Here is a 24,880-nt window from a genome sequence, read left to right as displayed (position 1 = left end):
AGTACTTGTATGTAATAATTTTGTATTTTATATAGATTTAGCATGTAAAGTGCTTAGAGCTTTTATGATTTTTGCAAAGATATTGTTTTCTTTTAGCAATGCCTTTGTCTTTTGTATATTTCCCATTAATAATAGAAGGTAACATTTTGAAATGAAGTATGAGTGAATCGAAGCTTTAAATAAATTGTATATGATTTACAATTTCAAATCTGGCATTTAAATAGGACTTTACTATTCAAAATATGTTCTTTCATTACATGGTTTAGATTTGAAGTATAAACCTTTGCTTATAATCTTACACTTCCATTAAAATATCTTATTCCCATTCTAAATAGGGCAGATCCTTAAGATATGATATGAAGCATATGTAATTAATTAGCTATGCAAAAAGAGTACGTTGTTTAGTTAAAATGAAGGCGTATGTCATGCTGGAAATACTGAAATTCTCTCTTAAAATATTGAAGCATGTATTTTATGTTGGTTATGAAATACGCATTTCTCTAATCTAGATTTTTCCTTATAAAGCTTCTCTTTTAACAAAATATAATTAATAAGTGACATTTAGGAAATGCAGCCTCTAATTGTGTTGGATTCTGTTTTAGAACTCTTCATTATTCAAATGTATTGTTCATATTTAATGCTCTCTTAAAAATATTTGTTTTCCAACTATTTCCATGTTAGTTAAAGAAAAGGATTATTGAAAGGCCCTTGGCATGAAAGATCATATGACTTAAAAGGTAGTCAGTGATTTATGACACTGTTACCACCCATCATTGAGTAAATGAGGCTTGAAACTGACTAATGTTTCTCTTCATTTTGTTTGTTGGAAGCATTTATAACTTCCTCCAGGGATTTTTAGACCTATATTGTAGAGTAGTGCAGAAAAAAAGAAATCTTGAACTGTTACTTGGTTTTAATTACATTTGAGAAATAATACTTTGGACAGTATTACTAGGAATACTTTTGACTTAGTAAACTGCATTACTTTAGACAACATACTTATTGATAAAGGCAAAAAATAGAGTCAATAACAAAATCCATTTCAAATTAACATTTTTCAAAGTATCAATCAAATTCTATTTTTCTATACCTATATAAAATCATCGAAGGAAAATTAGGTTCTCCCAATTACTTTCTTATAGAAATAATTTAAACCATTTCATAGTTGACACATAGATTGAGCTGTTATATAAAGTGGCAAATAGAATGGACATTAAAAATAGTTTTATTGCTTCAAAGGGGGAAAAAAAGGTGTATGAAATGTCTTTCATGATTTGCTATAAAGTTAAGAGGTTTCTTAATGTGCATTCCAACTTCTGTTTTTAAGTCAAGTATTATATTAGATAGAATATTTTATACTATCTTTCCCTAGGGTTCCATGATTGAACCCAAACTGTGGTCATTCCTGGGTTTTAATGCTCTGTGCAGTGGGGAATCTATTTTACATTAGTTTCTGATGTAAGTAATTTATTCTTTGGGAAATTTTTAAGGGTAAAATTTTTAATTCCAATATTTAGGATAAGTATAGATAAAGATAATTAATTCTACTGTTTTTCTCTCAGATTTAGCCTGAAAGAGCCTGAAATAAAACACAAAGGATAATGCAAAAAATTATTTAAAATTCAGCAAATTATTAAGAATCCAAGGCAGTAGGATTTTGGAGAATATGTAACAAAATAGTAGTTAAGAATGCAAGCACCTGACAGATTTTCATATTCTGCATTAGCTTACTCTTGTGCCTTTTGTCAGCTTCGGTCACACTGTTCATTTCAGCACCAATAGCATGAGAAGATAGCATCAAAGCAAGCCCAAAGAGAAGCAATGAAAATGCTAGGAACCATGTGGCCATCAAGGAGAACATCATCAATGGTGCATGTGAGTCACCCCTAAGAAATCTACAAACTAGCTGGGAGAAATACATAGAAGTCCTGCAATATACATGAAAGGCAAACTCAGAGAAACGCTATTTTGTATTAATTTTTACCCTGAAATAGCCTGGTACATGTGACTTACATTGCTATCCAAAATTTTTTGTTCTGCTCTCCTTTTCTTCCATAAACTTCACAGTCATTTTATATTTATTTCTGGTACTGGTGATTTCTTCCCCATAATCATACACATGGGAATAGTTGAATGCATTCCAGACGAAAATACTGTATCAACATTAATGAATACCAACATTTCTGTTTTGCTGGTAGGTGGCACAGCTGTCTAGATGAGCACCAGAAATTTGAGGTGATGAGATGCCAGACTCTTTTCTAAATAAACAATTTGGAAAAAAAGTGAACAAATGGCAAACCATTATTTTTTCTAAATAGATATTATCTTCTCTTTCACCACTGTTTACAAGAGAAAAGCTATATATGTACATGGAAAATCAGCTCACAATTGGTGGTTTAATATATTTTACCACTGACATACAGGGGTAGGAATAAATAGGTTTACATAATAAAATTAAATTGTATAATAAATAATAAATAAATAATAATAGAAGAACAAGCTCTGTGTTTCATGTATTCACAATTGTAAACCTACGGTGCAAATCCCTGAATGTTAAAGATATTTATTCAAGGTAAAAAATATTCTGGGCCAGTTTAACTCAGAAAGGCTTTATTTAGTTCAAGCTCAACACATAAGAATGACAGATTAAATGCATAGCTAAAATTAAATGAAAGAAAATATGAAGTTTCAGAGACAAAAAAGAAATTCAAAGTAAAAAGAAAAAGGAGGATGAATCTGAAAGGATCAGTGATAAATGAATCTGATATAATGATGAATCTGTGGATTTAGCATTCATCTCCAAAATGGGTTTAGGCTACAGGCTCTAGACACAAGTCCTGTGAAGAAGTGAGAAAATTTTCAATCCACCTAGAACCTGGTGAGAAAAATATAAAAATTCAGTTAATTTCTACTCAGACTTGTGGGGTATACATTATGCTACAAGCACGATGAAGAAACCTGAAGTTAAGGAATTAAAATCAGCCCAGCCAGTATGGCTCAGTGGTTTAGCATTGACCCATGAACCAAGAGGTTGTTGGTTCGATTCCTAGTGGTGGCATGCGCCCGGGTTGCAGGCTTCATCCCTAGTAGGGGGCATGCAGGAAGCAGCCAATCAATGTTTCTCACATTGATGTTTCTATCTCTCTCTATCCCTCTCCCTTCCTCTCTCTAAAATCAGCAAAGCATCCTTAAAAAAAGATAAATTAAAATCAAATTTGGAACCATTAAAAAATATAGAACTCTGGGCAGAGTCACCTACAAACATAGGTGATACTGCTGTAATTATCTATGTATTAATAATAAGGAGGTACAAAGGGAGGGCCAGACATTGTAAGCATGGCCATCTGAGGCAGCTTCACCAGGAAAGTACAGCTTTACGCTCCTGAGGGAACCACTATTCCATTCTCTGCATCTCACTGGGGGCAGGGACTGGACAAGGGGAAGATGGACACATGCACAGTGAAGTTGGGGTAACATAGGAAAGTTGCTTGCCTGTTAGTCTCCTGGAACAAAGATAAGTAGAGAGAGTAGAGCCACTGCGGGTGCGCACAATCTTAGAAGGGTAAAAACCCAGACAAAGGAATTCTCTCTCTCCTGTTCTTCTGGCTTTGCTCTCATCTGCGTTCACCCCATAGCCACGTGGCCCTGAAAGTCACTTGGCCCAAGGCCATGCAGACCTCACAGGCAATGGACTACAGCTGGGAGCACAAACTAAGCTAGCCTGATTCTGGACTGGACTGTGCAAATATGGAACAGAAACTCTGGGCAGTTGCTTTACTCTTAACTCTGCTAAAGGCACAGCTGGACTTGTTCCATGGTCAGACAGAAGGAGAGGGCATATTGCAAACTCAGGGATTTACTTCTACACAAGTAAATCCCACCTATTCTACCATACAAATCTTAGACAATTCCCTTTCTGGTGACATCACAAGAAGCCCACTTCCATGGGCGACCAGTGGGGACATGGAGAGTTCCCCACCGAAAACAGTGCAGACAGTTTATAATTATCAAAGATAAAAAAGATGGAAAAGAAAATACAAGATGTTGAGAAAGCCATATCATGTGCACAGATTTTCAACACCCACCGGTCCCATAAGAATGGGCCTTGGGCTAGAGCATTTCTTTACCAAGAGATAAAAAGCCTTACATGCTGTACTGGGCTTGTGGCCCTGTATGGGAATATATTTCCCTGATTCGGATTCAGTGTGGACTCCTTTGTCCTGCTTAAGCATGTGTGCCATATGGCAGCTGGCCAAACCTGCGGCCATATCTATCCTCTGCAGAGCAGAAATGGGGGGTCTTCTGATGTAGTGCAAGAGGAACATGTGCAGGCCCATTGTCCAGAATTGACTGCCAGAATGGATCTGCTGGAGGGACCTGCTGGCATGTACTATGGAAGGTGATCTTGGCCTGTCTCTTCTCTATATGAGTGAGGCATTGTCCATCCAGTGTTTGACTCTGATAACAAGGTCAAAACGGTTCAGACTTCTACTCCTGATAACAGGCAGCAGATGCCACTTGCTCAACTTAAGATCAGCTTTAAAAAGGAACAGAACAATTTAATAAAGTACAACAACAAGAAAAACTGAAAATGAATAGAATTAAATTTAGAACAGTAGAATTACATAAAAAAAAAACAAAAAATGAATACAATGGAAGTGTAGAAAACAATAGAGCATCTGACAAGAGAATTGAAGCATTTAAATATAGATCTGAGAAAATCACCTAGAATGCAAAGAGGAAAAAAAAGATGCAAAATATAAAAGGTAAATTGAACATGATATATGCATTGCGAAAGTTCTGCATGTTAATAAGCATTTCAGAGAAAGTGGAGATAATGGTAAAAAAGCAGAATTTCAAGGCATGATAGTAGAGAGCTATTTTCTTTTCAGAGTTAAAAAAATCATGAATTCTTAGACTAAAGAAGCCCATAAAGTTTTAACCAGAATTTAAAAAGTCAAAAACATTTTGTTCCATAATGCATGATAGTGAATTTGCAAGATATCACACATTTTAAAAATCTATCAAAAAATAAGAAAGATCTCTTATGGAAAAACAATAATTAGAATAGAATTATCATTAGGAAAAATTAATGTATGAAGATTATAGATAATAACTTTAAAGTACTGAGGTAAAAGTGGTGTCAATTTCAAATGAAGTATTCACACACCATCCCTTACAGAATTACTGAAGGTTGTACTTTAGGTAGGAGGTAATTGAATAAGAAAGAAAGTAAGTTTATGCAAGAATTAGTGATTAATAAAAAAATTGTGAAATGCTGGTATATTTAAATAAGAATTAACTGAAAAATTCATAAAATCACCAATAAAGTGCCTAAAAACAAGATAAAATTTAAATTAAGTTAGGAAAGAAATAAGATGAGAGAAAGCAGATTTACAGTAAACTAACTTTCTTGTATTATAAAAAAATTAGCACAAAAATAAGATTTCATTAAATTAAGCACACATGTTAAAATCTATAGGTAATCCTAAATTTCTAGATATAAAATTCAAAACTTCTAAAGTTAGATAGGGTGAAGTAGGGGTAATGCAAACAGGATCAATCCAATAAACAGTAGGAAAAGAATGTGGGGGAGGATATATCAGTAATCACCAAGTTAAAATTGATATATCCACTCTCACATGTATTAAAAATATCTAATAAAGTTTAAAATGTGCATAATTAATGACATAATACTTTTATTTTTCTAGATGTATATTAGAAACATTTACATTGAGTACTAGCAGACATAAATAATGATATTTTTCAGTGAAGATATTGCTTAGGGATATGTCTGAGATTCCTCTAATATTTTTATGGTTTTCCATTTTATGTTTAAGTCCTTTATCCATTTTTAGTTTATTTTTGGTGTAAGCTGGTGTCTAGTTTCATTTTTTTTGCATGTATCTGACCAATTTTCCCAACACCAGTAATTGAAGAGACTGTCTTGACTCCACTGTGTGCTCTTGCCTCCTTTGTCAAATATTACTTGGGCATAGTGGGTTGGGTCAATTTCTTGGTTCTGTATTCTATTCCATTGGTCTATATGTCTGTTCTTGTGCCAGTACCAGGCAGTTTTGAGAACAGTGCCTTTGTAATAGAGCTTGATATCTGGTATTGAGATCCCTTCAACTTTGTTCTTCTTTCTCAGGATTGCTGCAGCTATTCGGGTTTTTCTTTTTTTATTCCAGATGAATTTTGGGAGAGTTCGTTCTAGGTCTGTGAAATATACCATTGGTATTTTAATGGGGAGTGCATTGAATCTATAGATTGCTTTAGGTGGTATGGACATTTTATTTATTTTTTTAAAAAAATATATTTTATTGAATTTTTTACAAAGAGGAAGGGAGTAGGTTAGAGAGTCAGAAACATCGATGAGAGAGAAACATCAATCAGCTGCCTCCTGCACACCCCCACGGGGAATGTGCCCATAAACAAGGTACATGCCCTTGACAGGAATCAACCCTGGGACCCTTCAGTCTGCAGGCTGACACTCTATCCACTGAGCCAAACCGGCTAGGGCAGTATGGACATTTTAATGATGTTGATTCTACCAATCCATGAAATGGTATGTTCTTCCATCTGTTTATGTCTTTCTCAGTCTCTTTTTTAGTGTCCTGTAGTTTTCTCTCTTTCTGTAAGTTCACTATTAGTGTATAAAAATGCCATAGATTTCTTGATGTTAATTTTGTATCCAGTTACATTGCCAAATTCATTCACCAATACAGCTCATAGGGCAATGGAAACTAAAGAGAAAATAAACAAATGGGACTACATCAAAATAAAAAGCTTCTGTACAGCAAAAGAAACCATGAACAAAACAACAAGAGAGCCCACTGCATGGGAGAACATATTTGCCAATGTTATAACCAATAAGGGTTTAATCTCCTACATTTAGAGGGAACTCATACAACTTAACAAAAGGAAGATAAATAACCCAATCAAAAAATGGGCAATGGGCCTAAATAGATACTTTTTGAAAGAGGACATAACGAAGGCCAAGAGACATATGAGGACATGCTCAAAGTCACTAATCACCCAAGAGATGCAAATCAAAATGACAATGTGGTACCATCTCACACCTGTCAGAATGGCTATCATCAATAAATCAACAAAGGACAAGTGCTGGCGAGGATGAGGAGAAAAGGAACCCTCATGCACTGCTGGTGGGAATTGCAAACTGGTGCAGCCACTGTGGAGAACAGTATGGAGTTTCCTCAAAAAACTAAAAATGGAACTCCCATTTGACCCAGTGATCCCACTTCTAAGAATATATCCCAAGAAACTAGAAACACCAATCAGAAAGGATATATGGACCCCTATATTCATAGCAGCACATTTTACAATAGCTAAGATTTGCAGACAGCCTAAGTGTCCATCGGCATATGAGTGGATTAAAAACCGTGGTACATCTACACAATGGAATACTATGCTGTGGTAAAAAAAAAGAAGGAAATTTTACCATTTACAATAGAATGGATGGAACTGGTGAGCATTATGCCAAGCGAAATAAGCCAGTTGGAGAAAGATAAATATCGCATGATCTCACTCATTTGCGGAATATAATGAACAACATAAACTGATGAACAAAAACAGATCCAGAGACAGAGAAGCATTGATCAGATCATCAAACCTCAGACGGAAGGTAGGGGAGGGTGGAAGTAAGGGGGAAAGATCAACCAAAGGAATTGTATGCATGCATATAAGCCTAACCAATGGACACAGACATCAGAGGGGTGAGGGCATGAGTGGGGGTTGGGGGGCAATGGTGGGATAAGGACACATATATAATACCTTAATCAATAAAGAAAAAAATAGAGAAGGCTATTTTCGTTTATTCCTGCATATTTTCTTTGTTATAGAAAAAACTGGAAAAAACATGAATATCCATCAGGATAGACATAAATAAAATCTGATTATTTGTATTTTAAAGCATAATATAGAAAATAAAATGAATAAACTTTATCTGGGAATGTAGCTCTAGGTAGATTTAAACATACAATATTGAGTTAACCATATGATTCTAGTTTTCTAGGCTGTCATAAAAGATTACCACAAACATAGTAGTTTAAACTAGGTAAATTTATTATGTTACTAGAGGCCTGATGCACAAAAAGGGTAGGCCCTCGCAGCCCCGGCTTTGTCCAGAAGGTTGTCCAGAATGTCGTCTGGAAGGTCATTCAGCCATCTGGTCTAATTAGCATATTATACTTTTATTATTATAGATAATAAGTATGTAGAGAAATAAAAAAACTCATAAGGAAGAACACACAGTGACTTCATAATAAAGATATATATCTGTGGAAGAAGATTTGATGAAAAATAGAAAAAATGAAGGGGATTTTAAAAGAAGCTATTTACTTTTATATGGGTCTTTTTCTTGAAAATACTTCTGAAGCAAAAACATGTTGGTATTGGTTAATTCTCGATGTTAGATACCTAAGTGTTTGCTACATCAGTCTCTGTTATTTCCTATAATTTAAAAAGCTTTACAACTAAATATATGAGAAAAAATATTCAGAGAATTGTTCTAATAAATGGATTTTAGCTCAGCAGCTCAACAAACATTCTGAGTTGAGCATTCAGCAGCTCAACAGTAGGCTTTCTGAATTCAGGCAAAGCCTCTGAAGCTGCCATTTTGCATCGACAGGACGTGCCGGTAGTTCCCAACATTTAGCATGTGCTTCTCTGTGCAGTTCAGAAAATGCTTTGTAGGTGTTATTTTATACAGTATTAGTTACAGAGGTAGACCATGGTTATTAATCTGCCAGAATGCCATCATTTTTTCCATAAGAATTTGTGAAATTGTTCCAGTATACTCAAACTTTTTTAAAAAGTCAGACACATAAACCCTTTACATTCCCCTTAATTAGGTTTCATTATTAATATTTTATTTTTTAGACATAGAATTTTAACTTTTAAACCCAATGATTAAATAGCAATTAAAAATTCAATATCTACTAAGGAAGGTGTCAATTACAGGGTGTGGCAAAAGTGGGTTTACAGTTGTTACATGGAAAATAATGACATAATTAGTAAATAATAATAATAATACAAGAATAAGCTTTTATGTCCTCACAACTGTAAACTTACTTTTGCCATACCCTGTATATAAACATGACTCCTTTATTTCTTCTTATAAGTAAAATTGATTAAAAGAAATTCTGCATGTTTCTGCTATTCTCATCATGGTACAGCCTCCTAACTACTGGTGATAACCAGGGTGTACATGCTTGTAGTCTCCATGATTTCTGTTTCAGAAAAGAGAAGTACCAATTGTGGACCAGCATCAGTTTTCAGTTAAGGCAATGGCCCTCACATTAACTCAAATCTGAGAGGAGTTGGAAGAAGCATTTTTAGGGGACATAACAATGAAGTACTCATTTAGTTAAAATGTAATATAATCAAAGCCCAGCAAGTTATTTTGTGGCTATCAACAAACCGGTTCTAAAGTTTATATAAAAAGAGCCAGGCTAACTAGCACAACAATGAAGGCAAAGAACAAAGTTGAAGGACTGATGTTACCCAGCTCCAAGACTTACGAAAGGCATACCTCGGAGATATTGTGGGTTTGATTCCAGGCCACTGAAATAAAGCAAATATTGCAATGAAAGAAGTCACATGAAATTTGTGGTTTCCCAGTGCATATAAAAGTTATACTTATACTATAGTCTATTAGTGTGCAATAGCACAATGTCTTAAAAAATACATACTTAATTAAAAAATACTTTATTGATAAAATACGCTAACCATCTTCTGAACCTTCAATGAGCTGTGACTTTTTTGCTTTTGTGACTTTTTTGGTGGAGGGTCTGTCCTTGATGTTAATGGCTTCTGACTAACCAGGTGTAGGGTGCTGAAGGTTCGGATGCCGGAGGTAATTTCTTAAATAAGACTACAATGACTTTTGCCTCACTGATTGACTCTTCCTTTAGCAAAAATGTTCTCTGTAGTATGCAGTGCTGTTTGATAGCATTTTAGCCACAGTAGAATTTCTTTCACAATTGTAGTCAATCCTGTCAAACCCTGACACTTCTTTACCACCTAAGTTTATGTGACACTCTAAATCCTTTATCATTTTAACATTATTCATCGCTTCTTCACCAAGAGTAAATTCAATCTCCAAAAACTAGTTTCTTCGTGCATCCATAAGAAGTAACTCCTCAATCATGAAAGTCTTATCATGTGATTATAGATATTCAGGAACCACTTCTAGTTATCTTGCTACTTGGTGTTGCTACATATAAAGCTAGAGATATCAGATTTGTGGCTTACTAAAATAATAAACAAAAAATCAATAGATCAATAGACAAAATTGAAAGCACAGAAATAGACTTTCATAAATATAGTCAGCTGATCTTTGACAAAGGAGCAAAGGCCATACAATGGCACAAACATAGGCTTTTCTACAATGGTCTGGAAACACATACGGAAAAAAAAAATGAAGGTAGACACAGACCTTATACCATTCACAAAAATTTTCTCAAATTGGATCACAGACCTTAATGTGAAATGCAAAACTATAAAACTCCTAGAAGTTAACATAGGAGGAACTCTAGATGATCCTGGGTATGATGATGCCTTTGGAGATACAACATCAAAGACACAATCTATGAACCTATGAAATAAAAAAAATGATAAATTGGACTTCATTAAAATAGAAAACATCTGGTCTTAAGAGAGTAATGCCAACAAAATTAGAAAACAAACCATAGACTTGGAAAAAATATTTGCAAAAACTCTTCTGATAAAGAACTTATTGAAAGAGAGAAAAAAAAATAACTCTAAAAATTCAACAATAATTAAACAAACAATCTGACTTAAAAATGGACCAAAGACCTTAATAGACACATTACCAAAGAAGATGTACAGATGGCAAATAAGCATATGAAAGATGCTCCAAATCATAGGTCATGCAAATTAAATTAATGAATATCATTACATCTCTATTAGAATGACCAGAATCCTGAACATTGACAATACCAAATGCTGACAAAGATGTGGAGCAATGGGAACTCTCATTCACTGCTGGTAGGAATGCAAAGTAATACACTTAGGAAGCAATTTGGTGGTTTCCTGCAAAATTAAATGTACTTTTACCACATGATCTAGCAATCATGCTCCTTGGTATTTACACAAATGAATTAAAAACCATGGCCATATGCAAACCTGCACATGAATGTTTATAGCAGCTTTATTTATAATTTCCAAATCTTGGAAACATCTAATATTTCTTTCATTAGGTGAATAAAAAATAAACTAATCTATTCACATAACAAAATATTATTTGCTGCTCAAAAGAAATAGGCTAGCAAAAATCCATATGGAAGACAACACATGGAGGAACATATATGCATATTATTAATGTAAAAAAAAGCCAACCTGAAAAGGCTACATACTGTATGATTCCAATTATATGACATTATGGAAAAGGCAAAACTATGGAGACAATAAAAATATCAGTAGTAGCCAAGAAGATGGGTACAGAGGTATAAATAGAGCACAGATAATTTTTAGGGCAGTGAACATACTATGTATAATAATGGAATTATAGATACATATCATTATACATTTATCCAAATCCACAACACCAAGGGTGAGCACTAATGTAAATTACAGACGGTGATTGTATGTGTTAATGTAGGTTCTTCCTTGGTAACAAATGTACCATTCTGGTGAATGATGTTGATAATGGGGCAGTTTATTCATACCAGTATGTGGGAGAAGGAAGTATATGGGCACTCTCTGTACCATCCTCTTAATTTTGCAGTGAACCTGAAACTGCTATAAATAAACAAGTCTTAAAAAAATAAAAATAGAGACGAGCAGAGGTGAGTGGCAGAGAGAGATGTCACTTTGTAGTTACAGCTTCCATCTCATTCCCAAGGTTAGGACACATCATTGTCTCTGAGATCCCTGGCACACTCTTTGAGTTTTACAACAAACTCTCACATTTTGCATAAGATAAAAAAATGACAAAAAACAATAATTCTGTATAGTATTTCCCTCACTATTTTATTTTTTATTTCCCTATTAATGTTGACTGTCAAATAGATAGACCTTACCAATAAAAGAAAAAAGAAATTGCAGACTTAAGATAATTGGAGAAAATATTATACATGTTATTATATAGCTACTCAATGCATATAAACATGTGGTATTTAATATGAAAATTATATAGCACTTAAAAAAACAGCATCATTAAATTCCTCAAAAATGGATTTCCTTAATTTTTTTTAGTGTGCAAAATTCTGAGAATGTCATGAATGGCAATCCAGCACAAGCCTATAAAAAATTATTTTGTATTATTTAACAAGCTAACCCCATTAACATTCTGCCTTCTTATACAGTTCCAAATGTGAAAAGACTAGGCAGAAATACACAGAATAAAAAGACAAATCTAGGTGAAATTGCAAAGAACTGGAATGCATAATGTGCCAAGTTTTACACTAATAATTTATGACATTACTACCCTGGACAATAATATTAGAAACCATTTAAGAGTAGTGAGCCTCTTCTAATTATTGGTATCCAACTAGTATTCTATATGTGTAAGTGATTTTTCTCTTTAAAATTTTAAGTGGCTAAGTTGTTTTGTTAATGTTTTTGTTATTGATTTCAAATTTTATTACATTATGCTCAGGTGGATGATTTTCAGCCTTTTCAATACTTTATATTGTGATTTTTATTTTTCTAATTTTAAGTGATTTAATCAGTTGCACTCTCACCAAGAGCTCATTTGTAGGGTCTCTTAGAGTGGCCTAAAGCTTATCCTAAAAGGTTTACAATTTATAAGATTTACATAAATTACCTAGTAATGATCAATATTTATAACTAAAAATATAATTTAAAAATGATTTTTGCTAAATCTCAACTATCACTATAGTGATAGAGATATCATTAACAGTATTAATCTCCATCTAATTCTATTCATAGGTAAGTTATTTTAGTTATACTTGAAAATTCCAATATGAATTTCTATAAAATAAAAGCACAACTTAAGGATTCAATGAGTTCATCAGATTAGCACAATCACAATATTTAAGGTTACATTTGAATTAGCACTTGAATTGAACAAGTGATTATAACTGAAGGCTTAAATTTAACTAAGATCACATATATATCAAGCACCAACAGTTTCCTTTAATAGATGCTTTCTAATTTTTGACTGTGCTAGTAAACAAATTAGCTTTTTCAATTTGTGAAACATCTCTTACTACTTTGCATGAAAAACAATAATTTTTCTTTCAGACAACTCATGATTAGAAATACTCCCAACATGTAATAAAATTTTTAATAGTAATAAATAGTAAACTACTACTTTTGCTACTAATAACATATATGTCAGTTTAGACTGTGGTATCAAGAAAACAAATATGAATGATTTTGACAAAAAAAGTCTTTCCTGTGTTATATCCATCATGTTTAGAGGCTGGTCTTCATTTTTTACTAATTCTGAGAATCACAGTCAAAAGCAGGCCATATCTATGAACTACTACCTTCAGGGATAAGGAAAGGAAGCATTTGCTGGGAAGAGTGGTGTCATGAAGACCTCAATAGATATCTTTGAATGAATCTACAAATGTAGCTTTGTAAGGCATATGGCATGAAGTGGAATTATTGAGTCATGGGATAAATTCTTCAGTCTTAATACCTACTGCCAAATAGTTTTCTGAAGTGGTTAGAACATTTCATATCCCATTTGTATTACATCAGTTTCTACATCCTCGTTTATTTTTATCTTTCATCTTTTGCAATTTAACTATTCTCATGAAAGTATATCACTTTCGGGTTTCAATTTATATTTTTTGAAAACTATTAAAGTGGAACAACTTTTCATATATTTAGTTGCCTTTTGTATATCATCTTTTGTGAAAGTTCATTCAAATACTAGAGGCCCAGTGCATGAAATTGATGCACGGGGGAGGGAGTTCCCTCAGCCCAGTCTGTACCCTCTCCAAATCCGGGACCCCTTGGGGGATGTCTGACTGCTGGTTTAGGCCCAATCCAAGGATCTCTGCAGGATCGAGCCTAAACCGGCAGTCGGACATCCCTCTCGCAATTCGGGACCACTGGCTCCTAACTGCTCACCTGCTTGCCTGCCTGCCTGCCTGATCATCCCTAACCACTCTGCCTGCCTGCCTCATCGCCCCTAACCATGCTGTCTGCCTGCCTGATTGCCCCTAAACACTCGCCTGCCTCATTGCCCCTAACCACCTTTGCCTTGGCCTCGCCATGATGGTTTCATCCAGAATGACGTCCAGAAGGTCGTTTGGCTGTCCTGTCTAATAAGCATATTATGCTTTTATTATTATAGATTTTTTCTTATTTTTAAAATTAGGTTGGTTGCCTTTTTCTTATTGATTCATAGAAACTTAGATTATTTAACCTTTTTTTTGATATATAGTAAATGTCTTCTCCAATTTGGTAAGTTGCCTTTTCATTTCCTTCATGATGCTTTAATGGATAAAGATTTCTATTTTTATATAGTCCATCATGAATTTCCAGTGATGGCTAGCGAAAAGGGAACAAACCCTAGTACACTGCTGGTGGGAATGGAGATTGGTGCAGCCACTGTGGAAAACAATATGGAGTTTCCTCAAAAATTAAAAATGGAACTCTGATTTGACCCAGTGATCCCACTTCTAGGAATATATTCTAAGAAACTTGAAGCACCAATAAGAAAGAATATATGCACCCCTATGTTCATAGCAGAGCAATTTATAACAGCTAAGATTGGGAAACAGCCCCAGTGCCCATCAGCAGATGAGTGAATAAAACAGCTGTGGTATATTTACTCAATGGGATATTATGTGGCTGTTAAAAAGAAAGAATTCTTACCATTTGCAACAGCATGGATGGACCTGGAGAGTGTTATGTTAAGTGAAATAAGCCAGTCAGAGAAAGATAAGTATCACATGATCTCACAAATATGTGGAATCTGTTGAACTAAATAAACTGATGATTAAAAATAGACCTAGAGACATATAAGCATGAACAAATTATTGAACCTCAGAGGGAAAGCAGGGGAGGATGGGTGGGAAAAGATCAACCAATGAACTTGTGTACATATATGCATAACCCATGGACACCGACAATGGAGTGGTGGGGGCCTTGGGGTGTCAAGAGCAGGCTAAAAGAGGTTAATGGTGGAAAAATGAGGACTTTTGTAATACTTTCAACAACAAAGATTTTTAATAAAGAAAGTTAGTCATATTAAATAATAATAATAATAATAATAATAATAATAATAATAATATAAAACCTTCCAACAAACAAAAGCTAAAGAACAAATGCCTTCATGGTGAATTTTCCTAAACATATAACATAGAATTAATACCAATCCTACTCAAAGTCTTCCCCAAAAAATCAGAGTAAGAAACACTTAGGCACTCATTTTACAAAGTCAACTTTACACTGGCCAAAGCCTGACAAGGACATTATAAGAAAATTTGTTCATTTTATACAAATTAGCAAGTTTATTTTGGGGCATTTGTTCATCTTATAAATATCTAAACTCTTAAGTTGTTCATATTATCATCTTTTTAATGTCTGTAGTATCTGCAGTGATATTCCCCTTTTCACTTTTGATATTGGAAATGTATGTTTTCACTTCTTTTTATTATCTAGTCCTGCTTGAGATTAAGCAATTGTATTAATCTTTGCAAAGAACAATCTGTTGGATCTGTTGATTTTCTCTGTTGTATATTTGGTTTCTTTTTATTTGCTTCTCATATAATAGCTATAAAACAAACTTGCCTGTTTACTAATGATTGTATCTCAGCTATTGTATGAAAAAATGTCTCTAGATCTACTAGATGATGTTCCTTCCACAGTGAGTTGCTTTCTCCACTTTGTAGAATATATAGAGTAAGTGGCTTCTTCCCTGCAGTCTAATCAGGGAAGTATGTGCATTGAATTTTGGCTACAAATTGAGTAAAGCTCAGTCTACTTCTAGTTTACAGCTTTTTCCTAGAGCGTGGCCTCTTAATTGTGGAACTTTTGAGTCTTTGACTCTTTAATCTGAAGTGATAATAGGTAATCAGGGTTCTCTGAGACATTTAAACACCAACTCTTTATCTTCCTGTCTATTGCAGTTTCAATATTTGCTGATTTGTTGACAGGGAGACAAGTCATATGATTTATGTCAGGGTCACTCCAGCCTGTGTTACTGGCAGTTCCTGTTAGTTTATGTTTCCTAGAAGGCTTTCTACTAGATCCAAGCCTAAATACTCACCCTTTTCTGTACCAGATACTAAGCTATCCCAGACACTAAGTGTCCCCGGTAAAAAAGGATATGAATCTTAGTTGCAATATACGGCTCCTTAGGGCTTTAACTAGTTGCCTGTTTTGTTTTTAAGGCCACCTCTCCATGCTGGGTATTTGCTTCTTACACAGCGTAAAACTTGATTGGGAAACCTTTTGCTGCTTTTGAACATTTTCAATCTGACTCTATAGTCCCTACACAGGCTCAGATTTCTGCAAATATTCTGTTGGGAAATTAGTTGTGTGCCCAGGGCCCTTTCAGTATTCCAATCTTGCCATATGAATCTTGAAGGACTGATAAAAATACCCTCTAGTTTCTCAGTATTTCGCTTTCCTCCACCACAAACATCAAATAGCTCTCTGCCTAGACCAAGCCCTGATCCTCAGAATCCACAAATGATCCCAGAGGAATAAATCCAAAGCCAATTACTCAAATAGCTTGAAATGACTCCCCTTTGTCTAAAAATCTATCTGTCCAGTCTAGCTACTTCCAACAGATATAAAAAGGGCTTTAAAATATGACTTTTTAAACCTTCTTCTAGTATTTGATGATGGGTTAGAAGTGTGGTCTGAGAGTAAAAGTGTAGCTGCATGAGTGGAAGTGACACATTTTGAGACAGAAAAAACTTTGGATTATAATTGTTTTATGGGAATCCCCTCCCCTCCCATATGTTTAAGAAGTAAAAAAAGCTTTCCAATTTGAAATATGGAAAAACGTATGTCATTAAAGGTTTCATGATATGTTTAAATATCAAAATGTCAAAATGAAATTGCCACTGGTAATATGTCATAATGTAGAACCAAGTAGATCCTTGGAACTTGTCCCTCTGTTGCCAAGAGGAGACATGAGGTTTAATCATGATTAATGATGATCCTCAAGCTTAAGTAATTAGTGATGGTTTCAGAATTAGAATTCAGCAATTCCAGCACTCAATCTAGTATTCTTTTTACTATACCATCTAACCTTGATTTTGAGACCATTTCAAAATCAAGATGTTTACTTTATGTTAATTAAGATTAATTTTTTAATGTTTACCTACTAGGAAATTAGCTAGGAAGTTTAAATATTGTCTTCAGTTAATTTAGAAAATTGTTTTATTATTTTGTAGCATAAAATGAATAATTGTCACTTGTTTGAAATGATGAGTTCCTTCAATGGTCAATGATAAGTTATAGAAAACTTGAAAGTAGCTCTAATGTAGATGATTTTATTAAAAGAATACCTAATATCTGGAAATATTTTGAAACTAAAGACGTAATCCCTATGGTTAAGTTAGGAATCTAAAAGTCATTCTTGGGGGGCAGTAGAAAAGTGGCTCTAGCTTTGAATAAAACTCAGAATAAAAAGGGCATTTGCTGTAATGATATAATTCTTAGAGAATTAGTTGCTGAGAGGTCACTGGAGAAAAAAGTGAAATCATTTTCCCATTTATATGAGTTTAAAATAATTTTCATATTATCAAGTCAATCCTTTTCATAAAGATATATAATGTAATAAAAGATTCTAGTGATATAGTTAAGACACTTAAAATTTCTTATTATTTTAATGAATAATAGCCTGACCTTGGCACCATGGATGGACATAAAAATAATTGTTCTAAGATACTGAAAAGCATGTTAGATTAATGCAATAAAATCAAAATAAGGTAAGAAATTTATATTGCTTTGGGAGAGTACCACAAAACTTAAAAACATGCTTTTACTATTAAAAATGTAACTTCAATATAACTTCAGTCTTGAATAAGTACATATTTCTAGTCCAAGATAGTCTCTGATTAATGTACTAATTGCTATGGTCTTAGATGTGTGTATTTTGTTTTTAATTTTCATGAAAAATTTGAAGAATTTATTTGAAACTTTTTTGCTTTTGAAATAAGTTCTATTTTTTCAATTATAGTTTACATAAAATATAATATTGGTTTTAAGCATACAACATAGTTCTTAGACATTTATATAGCATGAAGTGATAATTCAATTAATCCAGTACTCATCCGACACCATTCATAGTTAGTACAATATTATTGACTGTATTCTCTATGCTGTACTTTACATCCCCATTTCTATATTTATAACTAGCAATTTGTGTTTTGTAATCCCTTTAACTTTTTCACAAAACCCCCCAACTCCTCTAAACCCCCTACCCCAAGGTCTGGCAACCGTCAGTTTGTTCTCTGTACCTATGAGTCTGTTTCTATTTTGTGTGTTCCTTTATTTTATTTTGTAGTTTCCACATAAAGGTGAAATAATATGGTATTTTTCTTTCTCTGTCTGACTTATTTCACTTAGCATAATACCCTCTAAGTCCATTCATGCAAATAGTAAAATTTTATTCTTTGTTATAACCAAGTAATATTCCATTGTATAAATGCACCACTTGTTTTGCTTCCTATCTTGGCCATTGTAAAAAAAAACAAAACAGAACGCTGTAGTGAACATAGGGGTGTGCAGGATGATACCTAACCAACTGAACCACACCAGCCAGGACCATTGGTTGACTCTTATATGTGCCATAACTGAGGATCAAATCCCCAACCTTAGTGTATCTGGATGATCCTCTAACCAACTGAGCAACCTGACCAGGGCAACATGAGTTTTCTATCAATTAATTGTCTAATAATTGCCACACCTTACCTATTGTTTCCAGTTCAATTTCCCAACTTTCTCTCAATAGATTCAAGTACTTACAAATGCCCTTTCTAACACAAAGAGCTTTGCAGGAAAAAGTATTCTGAAATACAGCTGTTCTAAAAGGAAAGAGTAACACTTTGAAGTAATGACCTGGATAATTAATGCTGAATTCCAGTACAAATCCTATTCCTACACAAGTACTTATGACATCCACATTAATACTAAATGAGCCCATCAGAATTAATGTCCTTGCAATAAATACCAAAGGAGTTGAAAATGATTAGGCTATTATTGTAAAGTGTTACACTGAAAGACAAAAAAGACTAAGGCTTAAAAGAAAATAGTAGTGATTTGTTTCAGAGACAAGAGCTACTGGATCCCATATTTGCTAAAAATAATAAAGATATAAAACTACATAGAAGTTCTACTCACAATTAACATTTAAAAATTGATATGTCTAAATTCCATGAAAACTGGTAACAATACCCTACCTCTTCCTTAACAACCTTATACCCTACATCTTATATACCATGGATTCGTGCACATTGAAAGGCAATTAATTAGAAGGTGGCCGGTGGGGCGGGACTGGGTGAGACGGGCTGGACACGCCCTGGAGCCAATCTCCTGAGGTTCCTCCCTGGCCAGCCACACCTGGGGCGGTGTCGGGGCTCAAAGGGCGTCTGGAGAGTGAGCGGGGTCTCTCCAGCAGGTGGGGCCCCTCAGCCTAGCCTGTGGGGATCAGGCCAAAACTGGCTCTCCAATATCCTCTGAGGGGTCCCAGAGGAGGAGTAGGCACACTGCAAAGTTGCTATCACTCAGTAGCTCCCACATTGAGCATCTGCCTTCTGGTGGTCAGTGCATGTCATACCTACTGGCTGGTCGGCCGGTCAGCCGGTCGCTTAGACTTTTATATATATACAGATATACATATGAAATCTATAGAAACATTCTCCTCACATATAATTTTAAGGTTTTATTCTTGAAACAATGGTACTGTGGCCATATTAATTTATGATCTAAATAATAAAACCTTAAAATAACTACAGAGTGTCCTAATCTAGTCATTTTCAAACTGCTTCACAACCTAAGACATCAGTTTGCTAAAGAGCCTGTCATGACAGGAAGTGAAATGAAGCAAAATCTATGCTTAAAGAGTCTTTCCTCTGTCTCCTACCACACCACTATAAGCTGAGCAGCTCCTTTCTTCTCTGTTTTAACTTCATGCTTCTGTATAAGGTTTTATTGGGAAAAAGTCATTGCATGCAAACAATTTTTTAAATGAGTTTAGAGAGGATTTTCCTAATAAAAATTCCTGAAGCAAATGATCTGTTATTGTATCTTTAAGTACATACAGAGGTTTGTATGACCTTGTTTTGGTTCTCAGCGAAGACTGAACTGTAGCATTCAAATATCTTCAAGCTACAATGCTTCTTTTCTTAATTATCTAAAAGCTTACTCAAGTCACTTGACTCTATTGCTAGTGAGCTTTCTGAAATGTAGCCCTGATAATATCACTACTTTGCCTCTAAGCCTTCCAATGCTTTCCATGCATACAACATAAATTCAAACTTCTGAAATGGCATCTATCATCTTTTACCACAACCCAATTAAAAAACAAACATATAGCCCTAACACAGTGGTTCTCAACCTATGGGTCGTGACACCTTTGGCGGTCGAATGACCCTTTCACAGGGGTCGCCTAAGACCATCCTGCATATCAGATATTTACATTATGATTCATAACAGTAGCAACATTACAGTTATGAAGTAGCAATGAAAATAATTTTATGGTTGGGTCACAACATGAGGAACTGTATCTAAAGGGCCAGAAGGTTGAGAACCACTGCAACCGGTTTGGCTCAGTGGATAGAGCGTTGGCCTGTGGACTGAAAGGTCCCAGGTTCAATTCCCGTCAAGGACATGTACCTTGGTTAAGGAGGACACATACCCAGTAGGAGGTGTGCAGGAGGCAGCTGATTGATGCTTCTCTCTCATCGTTATTTCTAACTCTCTGTCCCTCTCCCTTCCTCTCTGTAAAAAATCAATAAAATATATTTTAAAAAATAAATAAATAAAACATATAAAAGTTTTTTAATTAATATTACATTAGTAACACACTATACTGATTTATATTTCTATGTTTTGGGACATGTTCTTAGAATATCTTTCACTTTGATCATAATGGTAGATATGCACAAAGGAGGAACACATGAGTGACTTCTGCAATTATTCTGAATATAATTGATAATGCCCTTCTTTACTCTATTTCTATAGATAATATATATTTCTACTCATTCTACTCACAGACTCCAATATACACATTTCCATAGAATCACAGTTAACCTATAAATCTGAATTTTCAACAAATCAGGCAGGTGATATTCCTACCACCAAACTTTTAATAATTACTGTCTTTTGCCTCTAAGGGTATCTGGGAAATAATGTGTTTTATCAGAGAATATGTGTTGATTAAATTAATAATACTGACCTCTGCAATTGGTCACAGACTGTTTATTCTGAGTGCCAAATTAAATTATTCTTTGTGAAACTGAGTCGCATATGAGTAGCTGTAGATAAAAGAAATCAACTTGCTGAATAACACCCTACTCTAACTGCTAAGTAATTGACTTCCCCCGAGCGCACAGCTAATAGACTTCACAGTTTCCAAAAATAAAGGGAGATGTTACTTCATAATTTTTATACCAATTTTATGATGTTTCAAATTTATTTCAAAACTAAGCCAATAATTTGACTTCTCTTTCTTGTGTAAAAACAATAGTGTGTAGATTGGGTGGTCCAAGGTAGTGACATAGGAAGATACTAAGCTCACGTCCTCCCATAGACGCACCAGATCTACAGCTACATACGGAAAAGTTCTCTCTGAAAAGAGCCCTGAAAACTAGCTGAACAGCTCCTTCACATCAGCAAGTGAGGAAAGGGTCCCATCTAAGGGATAGGAGGGCTGAGATGTGGGCTGACCATAAACCCCACCCACAATCAGGAGGAAAATCAGGAGCTTCTCCCTGAGGAGCAAAGGGTTTATACCCCACATCAGGCCCAAGAATTTTCCGAACTGAACCAGAGAGTTGAGCCCCCGAAACATCTGGCATTGAAAACCAGTGGCATTCATAACCACAAGACCCAAAAGGCTTGCAGTGAACTGAAAAACTGCTTTAAAAGGGTTTGACATCTGAAACGCATACGAAATCATATTGAATGTGAACTGTAATTGAAAAGATTAAAAAATAAAACACAGATAAATGAATGAATAAAGGGCTTCCCTGAAGGCTTGCCCCATAGCCAATACAGAAGCGGCCATTTGAAAAGCACCCAGGCTGTATGCAAAAGAGAATCACTTGCTCATCTTAAAGTGTCAGCCAGTAGAGCAAGGGCCTGTTGGGATACTCTCCTGGGACAAAGGCACTAGTGGGTGTCATTTTATCTTTCTCCTGGCTAAAGCCAGCAGCTGCCGTTTTTCTCACTGTGGGTATCAGTTTTACCCTCCACTAGTGGGCACCACCTTTGTACTCTCTGCTTTGGGAAAGCAGGCAGCTACCATATTTTTTTCTAGATGAGTTCCATCTTTGCACTCACCCTTTGCCATGCTGTATAAGGTTAGTATCTCCCAGACAGGAGCTTTTACACATGCCTGGTGCCCTGTTTTTTACACCTGGTGTAACGGTTTTTGCAGTGCAGTCCAGGGGACATCCCCTCAACAACTGGGAGCTATTAAAAACAAAATGGGCTGCTTGGACAAGCACAAAAGATACACAACCAAGATTTAGGGCCAAGTTCAATAATAAGGTCCATCTCCTACACAAGGCCTCTCCTTCAAGACTGGGAGAGTGGCTGTTTTATCTAACAAATGTACACAAGCACAGAGAGTCAAGCAAAATTGGGAAGCATAGAAATACACTCTAAATCAAATAACAAGATAAAACCTCAGAAAAATTTAGCTCAGTGAAACAGAGATAAGTAACTTAACTGATAAATACACAAGGTAATAGTCATAAAGATGTTCAACAAACGTGGAGATAAAGGGATGAACATAGTGAAAACTTCAATGAAGAGACAGAAAAGATAAGAAAGTGCCAAATAAGAGTCAGAGAACTGAAGAATACAATAACTGTACTGAAAAATGAGATAGCAGAGTTCAACTGCACAGTAGATGAAGCAGAAGAAAAGAATAAGATGGCATTGAAACTCACCCAATCAGAACAGGAAAAAAATTAAAAAGGTGAGCATGGCTTAAAGGACTTATGGGACATAATCAAGAAAGACAATACCAAGCAATATTAGTATTGTAGGGCCACCAGACAGTACAGAATGAAGGAAAAAATTATATGACCATTTCAATAAATGCAGAAAAATCATTTGACAAAATTAAACATCCATTTATGACAAAAACTCTCAACAAAGTGAGTATAGAGGGAGTGTATAACAAACAAACAAACAAACAAGCAACAACAACAACAAAAAAAGGCCATACATGACAAGCCCACAACTAACATCATAGTTAATAGTGAAAAGCCAAAAGCTTTTCTTGTAAGATCAGGAACATGATAAGGGTGCCCCTTTCTATTCAGTATGGTACTGGAATTCTAGTCAAAGCTATTAGGCAAGAAAATATATCCAAATCTAAAAGAAAGAAGTACACTGTCCCTATTCATAGATGACATGATGTTACATATAGAAAACTCTAAATACTATACCAATAAACATTTAAAATTAATAAATAAAATCAATAAGACTGCAAGATAGAAATTCAAATTCTGTTGAATTTCTTTACACTAACAATGAACTATCAGAAGAGAAATTAAGAAAAAAATTACATTTCAATTGCTCCACAAAGAATAAAATTAGCTAGGAATAAAATTAACCAAGGAAGTGAAAGATCTGTACTTGAAAAACAATAAGACATTGATTAAATAAATTGAAGAAGGCACAAATAATTAGAAAGATATTCTGTGCTAATTGATGAAAATAATTAACATTTTTCAAATGTCCACAGTGCTCAAAGCAACCTACAGATTCAGCACAATATCTATCAAAATTCCAATGGCATTTTTCACAGAAATAGAACAAATAATCCTAATATTTGAATGAAACTACAAAAGTCCACAAATAACCAAAGTGATCTTTCAGAAAAAATAGAATACATTTGGAGGCATGACTTTTCCTACTTAAAATATATTAAAAAGATAAAGTAATCAAACAGTATGGTTTTGGCATAACAACAGATACATAATTCGATGGAACAGAATAGAGAGCCCAGGTATAAACCCATGCATATATGGTCAATTAATTTTTAAGTATGTTTTAATTGATTTCAGAGAGAGGAAGGGAGAGGCTAAGAGAAATAGAAACATTGATGATAAGAAAGAATCATTGATTGGCTGCCTCCTGCATGCTTCTTACTGGGGATTGAGCCCGAAATCTGGGCATATGCCCTGACCTGGAATTGAACCATGATATCCTGGTTCATGGGTTGATGCTCAACCACTGAGCAACACCGGCCAGAAGGTCAAATCATTTATGACAAAGGGATCAGAATATACAATAGGGACAGGACAGTCTTTCAATAAATGGTGTAGGGGAAACTGGACAGCCACATGCAGAAGAATGAAACTAGACTACCATCTTATACTGTACAAACAAATTAACTTAAAATGAATTAAAGTTTGAATGTAAGACCTGAAACCTAAAGCTTCTAAAAGAAAACATAGGCAGCAAGCAACTTGAATCAGTTTTAGGTATGATTTCATGGATCTGACTTAAAATACAAAGGCAACACAATAAAAAACATTAAACAAGTGGAACTATATCAAACTAAACAATAACAACAAAACTCCACAGCAAATGAAATCAACAAATTTAAAAGGTAATTGATTGAATGGTAGAAAATATTTGCATATACTACATATGACACAGAGTTAATATCCCAAATAACTAAAGAATCCATAGAACTCAATAACAAAAGAAACAA

The sequence above is a fragment of the Myotis nattereri genome (assembly GCF_964212035.1).
Source record: "Myotis nattereri genome assembly, chromosome: 3".
Taxonomy (NCBI): Eukaryota; Metazoa; Chordata; class Mammalia; order Chiroptera; family Vespertilionidae; genus Myotis; species Myotis nattereri.
Note: the sequence above shows the minus strand (reverse complement) of the source record.